The 17021-nt window shown below is 47.0% G+C and overlaps 1 protein-coding gene across 1 annotated transcript in view; it reads left to right on the forward strand.

Moving 5' to 3' along the window:
• The window catches only part of LOC142365595 (microtubule-associated protein 1B-like), a 64776-nt gene that overhangs the window by 5721 nt on the left and 42034 nt on the right, over positions 1-17021 (forward strand). The gene's annotated exons all lie outside the window — the stretch shown is intronic.

Raw genomic sequence — 17021 nt, forward strand, 5'->3', positions numbered from 1 at the left:
CACCAATCTAGTAGTCCTGGAGACTGAAGCTGTTCCTCACTGCGGTAGGTAGAGCACATACAGAAAATAACCTGAAAGGTTAGCTCTGCAGTTTGATAGAGCTAGAAATGGTGTCATGGCTGTTGTACGAGTGTAGCTCAAGCCCCATGTTTGTCCCCAAAGGGCTTGGACTTTTCTCTTTCTTGATATGAAAAAGCTGAGGGGTGAGGGTCTGCCTTGACTCACAGGAACTTTCTTTGGCTTGTATGAAGAAATTAAAATTTTACAGGGCTCATGAGACTAAATCTTCTCTTCTGCTGCCTTTTCTTCAAGCCTGTCCTTTAGAGGATTCATAAAATAAATTAAAAACCCCAACAATTTTGTGAAGTGTAAAATTTTATTTTATTCTGAGTGCATGGGAATCAAGTGTTTGGTAAGTTTTATAACATCTCATTACTTTAACACAAATGCTGAGTGAGTATGTGTGGAATTAATTTCGTATAAAAATATATAACATTCTCCAAGTAGTATAGGTTGCTTTCATTGGTGAAATTATTGTGGCCATGTGCACACTGACTAGTACAACCTAGTATTGATCAATGTTATAAATTCCGGCTTCAGGAACATCTCTTAAGTATGGTGAAAAGGGCTATGAAATGTTGTATTGTACTACTGCATCACATTCCTAAGGTCAGTTACCGTACACTGTTGACAAAGAGATCCTGACATCTTGCTAGTATGACATCGCTGACCTGATGGTCTTGAATAATGTACCAAAATGTTACCAATTCTTCTTCTTGCAGCATAGATTATATCAGATTTTGACATATCTCCCCATATCTATAGAGAATAAAACATTGCCAGATTTAAGAAAAAAAAAACAACCCTCTATGATTCTTCCCTTGGTTTGTAAAACAACAGAACCAATACAAGAATACTCAGTGTGAAGATTTAGGGTCAAGGCATGTAGTTCCTGAATTACATAGAAGTAAACTCAGACCTAGAATACATATCTTTAATTTCAATTTAAATGTCATGAAGCGAATTCAACTTCTCAGTGACATCAGTCACTGATGGCAGAGCTACTGAATGCCTTCTTTGCTTCAGTCTTTAGTGCTAAGACTGGCCCTCAGGAATCCCAGGCCCCGGAGGTAAGAGAAGAAGCCTATAGAGAGGACGACTTTCCCTTGGTCGAGGAGGACTGTGTGAGGGATCGCTTAAGCGATCTGGACGTCCACAAATCCATGGGCCCCTATGGAATGCACCCACGAGTGCCGAGGGAGCTGGCGGATGTCATTGCTGAGCCACTCTCCATCATCTTTGAGAGGTCCTGGAGGACAGGAGAGGTGCCCGAGGACTGGAGAAAGGCCAATGTCACTCCAATCTTCAAAAAGGGCAAGAAGGAGGACCCAGGGAACTACAGGCCGGTCAGCCTCACCTCCAGCCCGGGAAAGGTGATGGAGCAGCTTATCCTGGAGGCCATCATCAAGCAAGTGGAGGAAAAGAAGGTTATCAGGAGTAGTCAGCATGGATTCACCAAGGGGAAATCATGCCTGACCAATCTGATAGCTTTCTATGATGACATGACTGGCTGGGTAGACGAAGGGAGAGCTGTGGATGTTGTCTACCTCGACTTCAGCAAGGCTTTCGACACAGTCTCCCATAATATCCTCCTAGGGAAGCTCAGGAAGTGTGGGCTGGATGAGTGGTCGGTGAGGTGGATTGAGAACTGGCTGAATCGCCGAACTCAGAGGGTTGTCATCAGCGGCACTGGGTTTAGTTGGAGGCCTGTAACTAGTGGTGTCCCCCAGGGGTCAGTACTGGGCCCAGTCTTGTTTAACTTCTTCATCACGACTTGGATGAAGAGTTAGAATGTACCCTCAGCAAGTTTGCTGATGACACCAAACTGGGAGGAGTGGTGGATACACCACAAGGCTGTGCTGCCATTCAGCGAGACCTGGACAGGCTGGAAAGCTGGGCAGAGAGGAACCTGATGAGGTTCAACAAGGGCAAGTGCAGGGTCCTGCACCTGGGGAGGAACAACCCCATGCATCAGTACAGGCTTGGGGCGGACCTGCTGGAGTGCAGCTCTGTGGAGAGGGACCTGGGCGTCCTGGTGGACGACAGGTTGACCATGAGCCAGCAGTGTGCCCTGGCTGCCAAGAAAGCTAATGGGATCCTGGGGTGCATTAGGAGGAGTGTGGGCAGCAGGACGAGGGAGGTTCTCCTTCCCCTCTACACTGCCCTAGTGAGGCCTCATCTGGAGTACTCTGTCCAGTTCTGGGCTCCCCACTTCAAGAAAGATGAGGAGCTACTGGAGAGAGTCCAGCGGAGGGCTACGAGGATGGTGAGGGGACTGGAGCATCTCTCCTACGAGGAGAGGCTGAGGGAGCTGGGCTTGTTCAGCCTGAAGAAGAGAAGGCTGCGAGGGGACCCTATAAATGCTTACAAATATCTGAAGGGTGGGGGTCAGGAGTATGGGGCCAAGCTCTTTTCAGTAGTGCCCAGTGACAGGACAAGGGGCAATGGGCACAAACTCAGGCACAGGAAGTTCCACCTGAACATGAGGAAGAACTTCGTCCCTCTGAGGGTGACGGAGCACTGGAACAGGCTGCCCAGGGAGGTTGTGGAGTCTCCTTCTCTGGAGATATTCAAGACCCACCTGGACAAGGTCCTGTGCAGCCTGCTGTAGGTGACTCTGCTTCAGCAGGAGGGTTGGACTAGATGACCCCCAGAGGTCCCTTCCAACCCCAAACATTCTGTCATTCTGTGATCAGTTGCCTCTTTTTATAGAGAGGGTATTCTGATAAGTGAAATTAGCAGAATTTATCTTTAAGGAATGCAGTATGCAGTGAACCTCATTTTTAACATGTATGTGTTTTATTTTAAAACTTCAGGGAAAAGGTCTTGTGCTTCTTATTTAGCAAAAGTATTCCAGTGTGTCTAGGTTATTTTTGCTGTCTTGTTTAGATAATACCTCTTGATAGCGTTGCATGAACTAAAATAAAGCAAATACTCTGCTTTCGTATGATAAATGAAATAAGATTGTGCACTTCTTTTCAACAGAAAGATTATAGAATTCTCTAGGAATTGTATTTTTGGTTGTTTTGTTCTTGTTTGTCTAGACTTGCCAATTTAGTCTGTCATTGCGTTGAATTGCAGCTTAATTGCATCATGACTGGAATTCATCAACATCTCTATGACAAGCAGCAATGAATGTGTTTTTAAGCACTGTTCAATCTTTAAACAATAAGCTGCCAAAATCAATGTTGAAAGAGCATTAAGGGAGCCTGAAACTGGGAAAGAGGGAATATCCAGGAATAAAACTAGCACTCTTGACCAATATAATTTTCAAATTTTGTGTAGAAGCCCATTGACACCTTCAGAATCCCACTGCACAGATCAGAGGACAATATTTTAGTCTCTCTAGTCTCTCTGTGGTTCTCTGATGTTGAATCTACATGAGGCTCCTTTGTGTCTTCTCTACTGTTTGATAGGAAGGAGTTTTTTTCTTGCCATTTGTTAATAAAATTTCAGAATGTTTGATTTCTGTTCAACAAATGTTGAATTTTGGGTGTTTAACCAGGGAAACTGGCAACATTTATACTAAAGAGGATTGTAAGTATGTATTCTCTTATGGTCCCAAACCCAGAAATTTTCTGGAATTTGGGTAACTAGGTGACCTCTTGTCCAAGGAAAGTATTCATCCAAGATGATGGGATAGTCTGTGAGATTTAATTAAATGACCTTTTTTCCAGTCTTTTGAGACCAAACTCTTTGTGTGACTCAAACATAGAGATAGTTTACTCTTGAGGAAGGGTAGAGTCATTTAGTGTGTCTGCACGGCTCTTAGTATAGTGAGGTCTGACTACTGGCTGAAGCCTTTTTGATTATAATGTTTATTATGGTAATTGCAGTGCCAATTCAGTACATGCTTGTATGCTGCTCAAAGCAGCTTGAGGATACATGCAGCAGCAATGTAAAGGGTAGGACTCTTTCTCCAAAAGGAAGCTTGGAGGAAACAGGGCCAACACTGTCCACATGCCATATGCCTGCACTGTCAAAGGAGAGACATGCAAGAGAATGTCTATCAAAGCATTTGTGTGTTTTCACTTGAGGAATTTGAGATCTAATCCTTCTCCATGTGTAGTGAATAGCAATGTACATATTTATATTGCAGGGAGCATGGCTGCATCCCAACACTCTTTGTGCTCTTATCAAGGGAATAGATTGTCACAGTGGTATTTGTGCATCGTGTATTCAGCTGCTGGGCAATTTATGGATGATTTATGATTCCCTGAAAAATAGGATTCAGAATGGAAATTCCAGCAGATCTTTTTTGATACCTTGTAAAGCAGCTGAGTTAGCAGAATCCTTAATAATACCAAATCTTGCAGAGATGTTGTCAGGTGCCGGTGAAAAATGAGTAACAGAGCTTATCAACTGGTTGCCAAGACAACAGGCAACATGACTTAAAATGGGTACTGAAGTGCTTGGCTCTGTTTTCTCTGTCATGTACTGATGATAACTTCCATCATATGTTAACTTCACAAGGACAAAAAATTCAAACAATGAGTTGTAACATGTGCGTGCTGGAAAAGGAACTGTGTATCTGATAGTGAGGCAGAGCAAGTAGAGAGTCTTGGAAAGAGCTCTGTTGAAATTGCAGTTGTTGCTACCAATCTTAATTAAAAAAAAATTTTCAGCTGCATAAAGTTGAATACCCTGCTTCACAAAAGGTCAAATAAAAGGATTTTGTGTGTGGATGAAGCCATTGGGGGCCCTTTGCAAGACTTCCTCACCTGCCATTTTGTCCTTCAGCTTCCACCTGGGGACACTTGACTGTTTCATTGGTGTGTATTCAAGTTCTTGTATAGATAAAAATCTGTTTTATTTCAATAGCTGTGCAGTAGCTAGTCACCCCAAATCTTCTAAGAAATACTGCTCAAACAATGCACTGTGGCTACTTTGTATTTTGTCCTGTTGTTGTGAAGAAAATGTATCTGTGGAAGGCACGTTTCCTATCTGAGCAGTACCAGAAGATGTCCTGTTGCCCGTAAGTCATCGGTCAGTGACTGCACTGTCTTAAGTGAGTCCTTCTTTACCTGTTCCCAAGACTTTATTTTCACCAGCCTGCATGTGGCCAGGGAGGGCTTCAGCAAAGTGTGAGATGTGCTTGGTGTCCCACTGGCAGCTGCTTGCCTCAGCAGCGGCAATGGGCTTGCCTCCTTCGGGCTTCCTAGAGAAGGCCGTTGTTCTTTGAAACTGTCATTACCCCAAAAAGTCTTAACAGCTTTCATTCTGAAAGATAACATTTCAGAAGCTGAAATTAAGGATTGTTAGTGGGAATTTTGGTCATCAATAACCATAACTCCAATGCTGTATAATCCTATTGCTTTTGTCAAAGTAGATCTACACCCAGTTAGTATCATGCCTAGTAGCTTGTGATGTCAGCTCATAGAGTTGCTGATAAAATCCTAAAGGGTATGGTTTTAGTGCTATTTTACTGAAAACTGCAGTTAACCAAAATTCATCATTCAAGGACATAAGTACTTGAGAAAAACTTCTCACGTACAATGAAAGACACAAAAAAAAGAGCTAAGAAGTCAAGGCCAGATTTCTCAGCTAGTATCTGAGCACCATCACTAAGCGCCTAGGAATTAATTCAGCTTAAAAACTAAATAAGTCTGGTATGCACATTTATGGGCAACCTATAAATATGATTCTACAGCTATTAGAGACTGTGATAGCTGGAATACCTGTTGAGTGGAGTCATTTATAAGCAGACCTGGCTAACAGGGGAGGTCCCAGTTGATGGGAGGTTAGCAAATGTGAGGGAACTGTCAGAGGAGCTGGCCAAGCCACTCTCCATCATCTATCAGCAGTCCTGGCTAACAGGGGAGGTCCCAGAGGACTGGAGGATTGCCAATGTAACACCCATCTACAAGAAGGGCTGGAAGGAGGACCCAGGGAACTACAGGCCTGTCAGCCTGACCTCGGTGCTGGGAAAGGTTATGGAGCAGCTCATCTTGAGTGCGCTCACCAGGCATATGAAGAACACCCAGGTGATTAGGCCCAGCCAATATGGGTTCGTGAAAGGCAGGTCCTGCTTGACCAACCTGATCTCCTTCTGTGATCAGGTGACCCGCCTAGTGGATGAGGGAAAGGCTGTGGATGTCATCTACCTGGACTTTAGTCTTTGACACTGTTCCACACAGCATCCTCCTGGAGAAACTAGCTGCCCATGGTTTGGATGGGTGTACTCTTCACTGGATAAAGAACTGGCTGAATGGTTGAGCCCAGAGAGTGGTCGTGAATGGAGTTAAATCCAGCTGGCTTAACCAGTCACGAGTGGTGTTCCCCAGGGCTCAGTTTTGGGTCCGGTCTTGTTTAACATCTTTCTCAATGATCTGGATGAGGGGACTGAGTGCTCCCTCAGTAAGTTTGCAGATGACACCAAGTTGCGTGAGAGTGTCGATCTGCTTGAGGGTAGGAAGGCTCTGCAGAGGGATATGGACAGACTGGATCGATGGGCCGAGGCCAACTGTATGAGGTTCAACAAGGCCAAATGCCGGGTCCTGCACTTGGGTCACAACAACCCCATGCAACGATACAGGCTTGGGGAGGAGTGGCTGGAAAGCTGCATGGAGGAAAAGTACCTGGGGGTGCTGGTCAACAGCCAGCTGAACATGAGCCAGCAGTGTGCCCAGGTGGTCAAGAAGGCCATCTGCATCCTGGCTTGTATCAGGAATAGTGTGGCCAGCAGGAGTAGGGTGGTGTTTGTTCCCCTGTACTCGGCCCTGGTGAGGCTGCACCTCGAGTACTGTGTTCTCTTTTGGGCCCCTCACTGCAAGAAAGATATTGAGTTGCTGGAGCGTGTCCAGAGAAGGGCAACGAGGCTGGTGGAGGGTCTAGAGAACAAGTCTTATGAGGAGTGACTGAAGGAACTGGGGCCGTTGAGTCTGGAGAAGAGGAGGCTGAGGGGAGACCTTATCGCCCTCTACAACTACCTGAAAGGGGGTTGTAGTGAGGTGGATGTTGGTCTGTTTTCCCAAGTAACAAGTGACAGGACGTGCAGAAATGGCCTCAAGTTGTGCCAGGGGAGGTTTAGATTGGATATTAGGAAAAATTTCTTTCCTGAAAGAGTGGTCAGGCTTTGGAACAGGATGCCCAAGGAGGTGGTGGATTCACCATCCCTGGAGGTATTTAAAAGTGCTTAGGGATATGGTTTAATAGGAATGGTGGTGTTTGGTGGGTGGTTGGACTTGATGATCTTAGAGATCTTTTCCAACCTATGATTCTATGATTCTATGTGTTGGAGAGGTTAATTTTAGTCGGCTACCAGACTTGTTTTGTGTCTTAAAGTATTTCTGTTTTGGCAGAAAGAAAACGGAGACAGAATAGGACTTGAATAGGGAATTGAGCTGACTCATGCTGCTGCAGCTGTGATTGGTGTCCCCACAGGGCACTGCTGCAAGCGGTGAAAGGTTGCAGTGGCCGGGCTGCCCAGTGGCACCGAGGCAGGAGAGCCCGGGTGCCCTCATAAGGACAATTGGCAGGGGACCACATGCAGAACTGTCATCCACTTGTGAGCTTTTTTTTTTTGTGGGGGATGCTAGGATTTTGGTGGCTCGGGAAGGATTACAGTGCAACTGCCTATACCTTTGGATGCATGAATTGTCAAATCCTTCCTTTCTTAGTACTAATCAGAATTCCAGAGATGGGATAAGAAGTGACTTTATCTTTTTACAGCTAATAAATTGTTGCACTTGTGTCACAATCATTCTAGCACTGACTTCCATTTCTGCTTTTTTAGGAATGATCTCAAAGAAAATTAGCATGGATTTACATTACTGCAAAAACACCAGTACCTGCTGATGCTAAGCTATTAGCATGAATCAGCAAAATGACTCAGAGGTTATTTTTAAATGCCTTGCATCACAATTACATACAATGAGTTCAGTTGTCTTAGAATAGTCCCTATTTTATGGGAACAGGTTTTTGACCTGTGTGAGGCAGTTATCAGAGGCATGGGATTAAATTAGTGGTGAGTAACAATAGAATTTTAACTCCATTGTGAAATTTGAAACCCCATTCCTCTTTATTTGAAGGATAATTCAGTATACCTAATTGTATATTCATGAAGATTATTTTGTTAAAAGTTATTTAACAAATACTTGCAGAATTATACTTCTTAATTTGTCCCTTTCAAGACTCCTTAATCTTTCTTTGCTAATATTTTGTCTGTGTTGGATGTCTGAAACTGAAGATGTAAACAATATTTTATTTTTGACCCTTGTCCAGTATCATTTACAGGTGACCTACCTCTCATCTCTTCTATCATAAATTTATAATAAATGTATAACTAGAACATAATTGCCATTTTTTTCATCTAGTTTCTGGTTGTCATGAGCAACATTTTTCTCAGATGTCTGTTTTTCGTTTTAAGATTTATCTTTTTCGTTTCCTGAATTTTCTGTTACTTTCTGGTACTGTTTATCAATGACTTGAGAGACATATTAAATGTTTGTAATTGGACTTTATAATGAGAAAAGACTTGGTCCAAAGGCCACTGAAATAACTGGACTGGGCTTTGGATCAAGCCTTAAAAATTGGAGGAAATATTATCTGGTATTTTCAAGGTAGAACAAGGATCAAATTTTCACATAAAGAGGGAGAAAGGGAAAATTTAACTTCTATTTCTTGCCAGATAGAAATGGTGCTTTATTTGCAATGATTTGCCTACCGTTGTATTCAGTAATAGGACCAGACCCAGCCTTCTCTGGGAAGAAGAGTTTAGACGCTCCTTGTGTCTAGACTGAGTGTAATGGGGAGCACATGCTCATCCCTGTTGCCAAATGTAGCATGAGAGGTGCCACTGTAACTGTTGCCATCAGCCTCACAACAGCACGTGGAGCTCCAGCCGCCATCTACCTTGTAGAGACAAATGTAGAAAGCATTGCAAGAGATGCATTAGTGCTGGCTGCAGATCCAGGTGCTCCTGTCTGTAGACTGCTGGGAGTATCCTGTAGTACCTCATAGTCCGTATGAGTAGGTAGGGAAGATATGCACTTTAGCCAGCAATAGTCACAAATAGAAAGCTGGATAGTTACAGAATCAGAGAATGGTAGAGGTTGGAAGGGACCTCTGTGGATCATCTAGTCCAACCCCCCCTGACGAAGCAGGGTCACCTACAGCAGGCTGCACAGGACCTTGTCCAGGCGGGTCTTGAATATCTCCAGAGAAGGAGAATCCACAACCTCCCTGGTCAGCCTGTTCCAGTGCTCCACCACCCTCGGAGTGAAGAAGTTCTTGTTATACAACAACCCCATGCAACACTACAGGCTTGGGGAAAAGCGGCTGGAAAGCTGCATGGAGGAAAAGGACCTGGGGATGCTGGTCAACAGCCGGTTGAATATGAGCCGGCATTATGCCCAAGTGGCCAAGAAGGCCAACAGCATCCTGGCTTGTATCAGGAATAGTGTGTCCAGCAGGAGTGGGGCAGTAATTGTCCCCCTGTACTCTGCACTGGTGAGTTACCGTCCTTTTGGAGAGCTAAAATTGAAAATTTACCAATATTTTTCTACAAACCAAGGACAGTTAATAATTGTACAGTGAACTTTTGCAACTGAGTCCAAATACATTATAGTGCCTAACCCTTAATAAGCAGCAAAGAACTTCTAGAACAAACTTGAAATAAACTCTAAACTTGGCAAGTGAGCATCCCCAATCAAAACTGGGGCTGTTAACCAGGATCTCCACCAGGGGCTTTCAGCTGTCATCTGTGGGCTACTCCTGGGAAAGCTGAATAAGAAGAGCAAGGCCATAGTCAGACACATACACACACACAGAATCACAGAATGGTAGGGGTTGGAAGGGACCTCTGGGGGTCATCTAGTCCAACCCCCCTGCCGAAGCAGGGTCGCCTACAGCAGGTTGCACAGGACCTTGTCCAGGCGGATCTTCAATATCTCCAGAGAAGGAGACTCCACAACCTCCCTGGGCAGCCTGTTCCAGTGCTCCGTCACCCTCAGAGGGAAGAAGTTCTTCCTCATGTTCAGGTGGAACTGCCTATGCTTCAGTTTGTGCCCATTGCCCCTTGTCCTGTCGCTGGGAACCACTGAAAAGACTCTGGCCCCATCCTCCTGACACCCACCCTTCAGATATTTATAAGCATTTATTAGGTCCCCTCTCAGCCTTCTCTTCTTCAGGCTGAACACGCCCAGCTCCCTCAGCCTCTCCTCATAGGGGAGATGCTCCAGTCCCCTCACCATCCTTGTAGCCCTCTGCTGGACTCTCTCCAGTAGCTCCTCATCTTTCTTGAAGTGGGGAGCCCAGAACTGGACACAGTACTCCAGATGGGGCCTCACTAGGGCTGAGTAGAGGGGAAGAAGAACCTCCCTCGACCTGCTGGCCACACTCCTCCTAATGCACCCCAGAATGCCATTAGCTTTCTTGGCAGCCAGGGCACACTGCTGGCTCATGGTCAACCTGTCGTCCCCTAGGACACCCAGGTCCCTCTCCACAGAGCTGCTCTCCAGCAGGTCTGCCCCAAGCCTGTACTGATGCATGGGGTTGTTCCTCCCCAGGTGCAGGACCCTGCATTTGCCCTTGTTGAACCTCATCAGGTTCCTCTCTGCCCAACTTTCCAACCTGTCCAGGTCACGCTGAATGGCAGCACAGCCTTCTGGTGTATCCACCACTCCTCCCAGTTTGGTGTCATCAGCAAACTTGCTGAGGGTACACTCGAACTCTTCATCCAGGTCGTTGATGAAGAAGTTGAACAAGACTGGGCCCAGTACTGACCCCTGGGGGACACCACTAGTTACCAGCCTCCAACTAGACTCAGTGCCGCTGATGACAACCCTCTGAGTTCTGCCATTCAGCAAGTTCTCAATCCATTTCACCGACCACTCATCCAGCCCACACTTCCTGAGCTTCCCTAGGAGGATATTATGGGATTTATGTCAAAAGCCTTGCTGAAGTCTAGGTAGACAACATCCACTACTCTCCCCTCATCTACCCAGCCAGTAATGCCATTGTAGAAAGCTATCAGATTGGTCAGGCATGATTTCCCCTTGGTGAATCCATGCTGAATACTCCTGATCACCTTCTTTTCCTCCACTTGCTTGATGATGACATCCAGGATAAGCTGCTCCATCACCTTTCCCGGGCTGGAGGTGAGGCTGACTGGCCTGTAGTTCCCTGGGTCCTCATTCTGGCAACTGAGCTGGGGGTCTCTTGATTCAACGCCCTTGATAAGAGATATACGAAATTTGTATGCCCATCATTAGGGCTATGAAAGGAAGAGGAAAAAATTGAAAATTAAAAGAGAACACTGCTCAATCATTTGTTGATCACGCACCATTGCTCAGGCAACTCAGTCTGGTATGTGATACCATGGAGGGCTACCATATGTAATCACAATTCCTATACTGGACTTTTCCCCCATTGCAGTGCATTTACTTTTATGACTTCAATATTTACCATGCTGAAACAAAATAATTGAACTCAAAATGTACAGAGCCCTCAGGAGTCTACTAGCTGTTTATGTGAGTTCTCATTTGCCTCAGCAGGTTATCTCAGAAATGGTCTGATCTAAAACAACCACCACCAAAAAGAAGCCCCACTAAAGCCCCATAATAGACAATTATGATATAATCTGCCTTAAAGGGACATGTATTCTTACCTCTCAGATCCTGAGATGCAGCCTCGAGGAAGAAGGGCAGTCTGGTAGAGACCTAGACAAGTCACCTAGACTGGCCCATTGGCAAAGAAGGATTGAGATCTCAGAAGCAGGCATGATTTCTCAGATGTGTAAACTGCATGTTTGGAAGGACATGGATTTGACAGATGGACCACTCATTGGATAAGGAAGTGGCTCGATGGACGCACTCAAAGAGTTACAGTCAATGGCTCGATGTCCAGGTCGAGACCAGTGATGAGTGGTGTGCCTCAGGGCTCAGTACTGAGGCCGGTGCTGTTTAATGGCTTTTTCAGCGACATGGACAGTGGGACTGAGTGCCCCCTCAGCAAGTTTGCTGATGACACCAAGCTGTGCAGTGTGGTTGATATGATGGAGGGAAGGGATGCCATTCAGAGGGACCTGGACAGGCTGGAGAGGTGAGCCTGCGTGAACCGCATGAAGTTCAACAAGGCTAAGTGCAAGGTCCTGCACGTGGGTCGGGGCAATCCCAAACACAAGTACAGGCTGGGCGGAGAGTGGCTCGAGAGCAGCCCTGAGGAGAAGGACTTGGGGATACTGCTGGATGAGAAGCTCAACATGAGCCGGCAATGTGCGCTTGCAGCCCAGAAAGCCAACCGTATCCTGGGCTGCATCAAGAGAAGCGTGGCCAGCAGGTTGAGGGAGGGGATTCTGCCCCTCTACTCCACTCTGGTGAGACCCCACCTGGAGTCCTGCGTCCAGCTCTGGGGCCCACCTACATAAGAAGGACATGGATGTGTTGGAACAGGTCCAGAGGAGGGCCACAAAAATGATCAGAGGGCTGGAGTACCCCTCCTACGAGGACAGGCTAAGAGAGTCGGAGCTGTTCAGCCTGGAGAAGAGAAGGCTCCAGGGAGACCTTATAGCGGCCTTCCAGTACCTGAAGGGGGCCTACAGGAAGGATGGAGAGGGACTTTTCACAAGGGTGTGTAGTGATAGGACAAGGGGGAATGGCTGTAAACTAAAAGAGGGCAGATTTAGATTAGATATTAGGAAGACATTCTTCACCATGAGGGTGGTGAAACACTGGCACAGGTTGCCCAGAGAAACTGTGGCTGCCCCTTTCCTGGAAGTGTTCAAGGCCAGGTTGGATGGAGCTCTGAGCAACCTGGTATAGTGGAAGATGTCCCTGCTCCTGGCAGGGGGGTTGGAACCAGATGATCTTTAAGGTCCCTTCCAACCCTTACTGTTTTATGATTCTATGATTCTATGTTCATGTGGAAAATTCATCCTCAGAGCTGAGCTGTGCTAATAGGGTGTCCTGGTTTTGACTGGGATAGAGTTAATTTTCTTCCCAGTAGCTGATGTGTTTTGGATTTAGTATGAGAAGAATGTAGATAATACACTGATGGCTTTAGTTGTTGCTAAGAAATCAAGGACTTTTTCCAGTCTCCCATGTTTGGCTAATGAGCAGGTGTACAAGAGCTGGGAGGGAGCATAACCAGGCAACTAACCCAAGCTGGCCAATGGAAATATTCCAATGCTCAGTTTATGTATGGCGGTTGGCCAGGGGCCAGGAACCCTTTTGTGTGAGTTCGATCTTTTTCTGGGAGTTCAAACTTTTTCATGAGTTTGGCGAGTTTGGCAAAATCTGCGAGTTCTGTGAAATCCATGAAATCTACAAGTTCAACGTTCCGTGATCGCTTCTGGGGGACTGGCTGCGTAATCGATTGTTGGGTGGTGAGAAAAATTGCATTGTGCGTCGCTTGTTTTGCATAGTCTTCATTATTATTATTATTGTTGTTGTTGTTGTTGTTGTTGTTGTTGTTGCTGTTGTTATTATTTCCTTTGTTGTCTTATTAAACTGTCTTTATCTCAACCCACGAGTTTTACTTTTTGCCATTCTCCTCACCATCCCACTGGAGAGGGGAGGAGTGAGTGAGTGGCTACGTGATCCTAGTTGCTGGCGAGTGGCTGCATGGTCCTAGCTGCCAGCTGCCAGGTTAAACCACAACATAGGGCCAATGCTAGTCTTCCATTAGAAAACCATGCAGGTTGTTTCATGCACTGCATGGAAGAGATGAGATGCCTCTCTCTTTTTTTTTTTTTTTAATTTTTTGTTTGCAGTTAAACAAGATTACTTGTAGGCTGTGGCATATTTTGTGATCTCTTGTTGAAGTCTCAAACAGCTGGATCACCTTGTGAAATTAGGCTTCATCCCCAAAGCATATTTATTGTTCCTTGCTCTACAGCTGAAATACCTAACTTTGTCCTCTCTCCCTTTTTTGGTCACTGCATAAACAACATGCTTCTAGACAGGGTTGTACTGATCTAAAAAGCCATCATACATTTTTCAGGATCAGATTCAAGTTGCGGTTACCAGAAAAGGTAGATCACTGTAAAATGCAATATTCTCGTAAAAAGCAATATTCTCAAGAACCAATAAATCTTGTTTTTGGAACTAAAGAGGGTTGTCGCCGCTCCCGCCTTCCCACCCCCCTTATCAGAGGAATGCAGGAAATCACACAATCACAGAATCACAGAATGGTAGGGGTTGGAAGGGACCTCTGGGGGTCATCTAGTCCAACCCTCCTGCCGAAGCAGGGTCACCTACAGCAGGCTGCACAGGACCTTGTCCAGGCGGGTCTTGAATATCTCCAGAGAAGGAGACTCCACAACCTCCCTGGGCAGCCTGTTCCAGGGCTCCGTCACCCTCAGAGGGAAGAAGTTCTTCCTCATGTTCAGACGGAACTTCCTGTGCTTCAGTTTGTGCCCGTTGCCCCTTGTCCTGTCACTGGGCACCACTGAAAAGAGCTTGGCCCCATCCTCCTGACACCCACCCTGCATATACTTAGAAGCATTTATTAGGTCCCCTCTCAGCCTTCTCTTCTTCAGGCTGAACAAGCCCAGCTCCCTCAGCCTCTCCTCATAGGGGAGATGTTCCAGTCCCCTCATCATCCTTGTAGCCCTCCGCTGGACTCTCTCCAGTAGCTCTTCATCTTTCTTGAACTGGGGAGCCAAGAACTGGACAGAGTACTCCAGATGAGGCCTCACTAGGGCAGTGTAGAGGGGAAGGAGAACCTCCCTCGTCCTGCTGGCCACACTCTTCTTGATGCACCCCAGGATGCCATTGGCTTTCTTGGCAGCCAGGGCACACTGCTGGCTCATGGTCAACCTGTCGTCCACCAGGACACCCAGGTCCCTCTCCACAGAGCTGCTCTCCAGCAGGTCCGCCCCAAGCCTGTACTGATGCATGGGGTTGTTCCTCCCCAGGTGCAGGACCCTGCATTTGCCTTTGTTGAACCTCATCAGGTTCCTCTCTGCCCAACTTTCCAGCCTGTCCAGGTCACGCTGAATGGCAGCACAGCCTTCCGGTGTGTCTACCACACCTCCCAGTTTGGTGTCATCAGCAAACTTGCTGAGGGTACACTCGAACTCTTCATCCAGGTCGTTGATGAAGAAGTTAAACAAGGCTGGGCCCAGTACTGACCCCTGAGGGACACCACTAGTTACCAGCCTCCAACTAGACTCAGCGCCGCTGATGACAACCCTCTGAGTTCTGCTATTCAGCCAGTTCTCAATCCACTTCACCGACCACTCATCCAGCCCACACTTCCCGAGCTTCCCTAGGAGGATATCATGGGAGACTGTTTCGAAAGCCTTGCTGAAGTCTAGGCAGACAACATCCACGGCTCTCCCTTCGTCTACCCAGCCAGTCATGTCATCGTAGATAGCTATTAGATTGGTCAGGCATGATTTCCCCTTGGTGAATCCATGCTGACTACTCCTGATAACCTTCTTTTCTTCCACTTGCTTGATGATGGCCTCCAGGATAAGCTGCTCCATCACCTTTCCCGGGATGGAGGTGAGGCTGACCAGCCTGTAGTTCCCTGGGTCCTCCTTCTTGCCCTTTTTGAAGATTGGAGTGACATTGGCCTTTCTCCAGTCCTTGGGCACCTCTCCTGTCCTCCAGGAGCTCTCAAAGATGATGGAGAGTGGCTCAGCAATGACATCTGCCAGCTCTGTCAGCACTCGTGGGTGAATTCCATCAGGGCCCATGGATTTGTGGACGTCCAGATCGCTTAAGCGATCCCTCACACAGTCCTCCTCGACCAAGGGAAAGTCGTCCTCTTTGTAGGCTTCTTCTCTTACCTCCGGGGCCTGGGATTCCTGAGGGCCAGTCTTAGCACTGAAGACTGAAGCAAAGAAGGCATTCAGTAGCTCTGCCTTCTCCACATCCTCCATCACCAGGACACCCGCCTCATTCAGCAGCGGCCCCACATTGTCCCTAGCCTTCCTTTTGCTGCTGATGTAGTTGAAGAAGCCCTTCTTGTTGTTTTTGACATCCCTTGCCAGCTTCAATTCCAGGTGGGCCTTGGCCTTCCTCGTTGCATCCCTGCATGCTCTGACCACATTCCTGTACTCTTCCCAAGTGGCCTGCCCATCTTTCCACATTCCATGGACCTTTCTCTTCTGCCTGATCTCTGCTAGAAGCTCCTTGTTCAACCATGCAGGTCTCCTGCCTCCTTTGCTCGATTTCTTTCTCAGGGGGATGCATTGCTCCTGTGCATGGAGGAAGTGTTGTTTAAAGAGCGACCAGCTCTCATGGACCCCCCTGCCTTCGAGAGCCCTGGCCCATGGGATTCCTCCCAGTAGCTCCTTGAAGAGGCCAAAGTCAGCCCTCCTGAGGTCCAGGGTTTTGATCCTGCTTATCGCCCTGCTTCCTCCACCCAGGATCCTGAACTTGACCATTTCATGGTCACTACAGCCGAGTCTACCTCCAACCTTCACATCCTCCACCAGTCCCTCCTTGTTTGTTAACACAAGGTCCAGCAGAGCGCCTTTCCTTGTTGGTTCCTCCACCACTTGCATCAGAAAGTTATCATCGATGCTCTGTAGGAACCTCCTGGATTGCGCCTGCCTAGCTGTATGGTCTTCCCAGCTGATGTCAGGGTGGTTGAAGTCCCCCATGAGAACCAGGGCCTGTGACTGTGAGGCTGCTTGCAGCTGCCTGTAGAAGGCCTCATCAACCTCCTCCTCCTGGTCAGGTGGCCTGTAGTACACACCCACCGTAATGTCACCCTTATGAGCCTGTCCCTTAATTCTAACCCACAAGCTTTCAACTTGTTCCTCATTTGCCCCCAGACCAAGCTCAATGCATTCTACTTGCTCCCTCACGTATAGAGCAACTTTCCCACCTCTCCTTGTTGGTCTGTCTTTCCTAAAGAGTCTGTAGCCATCCATGACAGCATGCCCGTCATGCGAGTTGTCCACCACGTTTCTGTGATGGCGACCAAGTCGTAGCCGTCCTGCTGTATAATGGCTTCCAGCTCCTCCTGTTTATTGCCCCTGCTACGTGCATTGGTGTAGACACACT

This window comes from Opisthocomus hoazin, chromosome W, assembly GCF_030867145.1.
Source record: "Opisthocomus hoazin isolate bOpiHoa1 chromosome W, bOpiHoa1.hap1, whole genome shotgun sequence".
In the NCBI taxonomy this organism is placed as follows: domain Eukaryota; kingdom Metazoa; phylum Chordata; class Aves; order Opisthocomiformes; family Opisthocomidae; genus Opisthocomus; species Opisthocomus hoazin.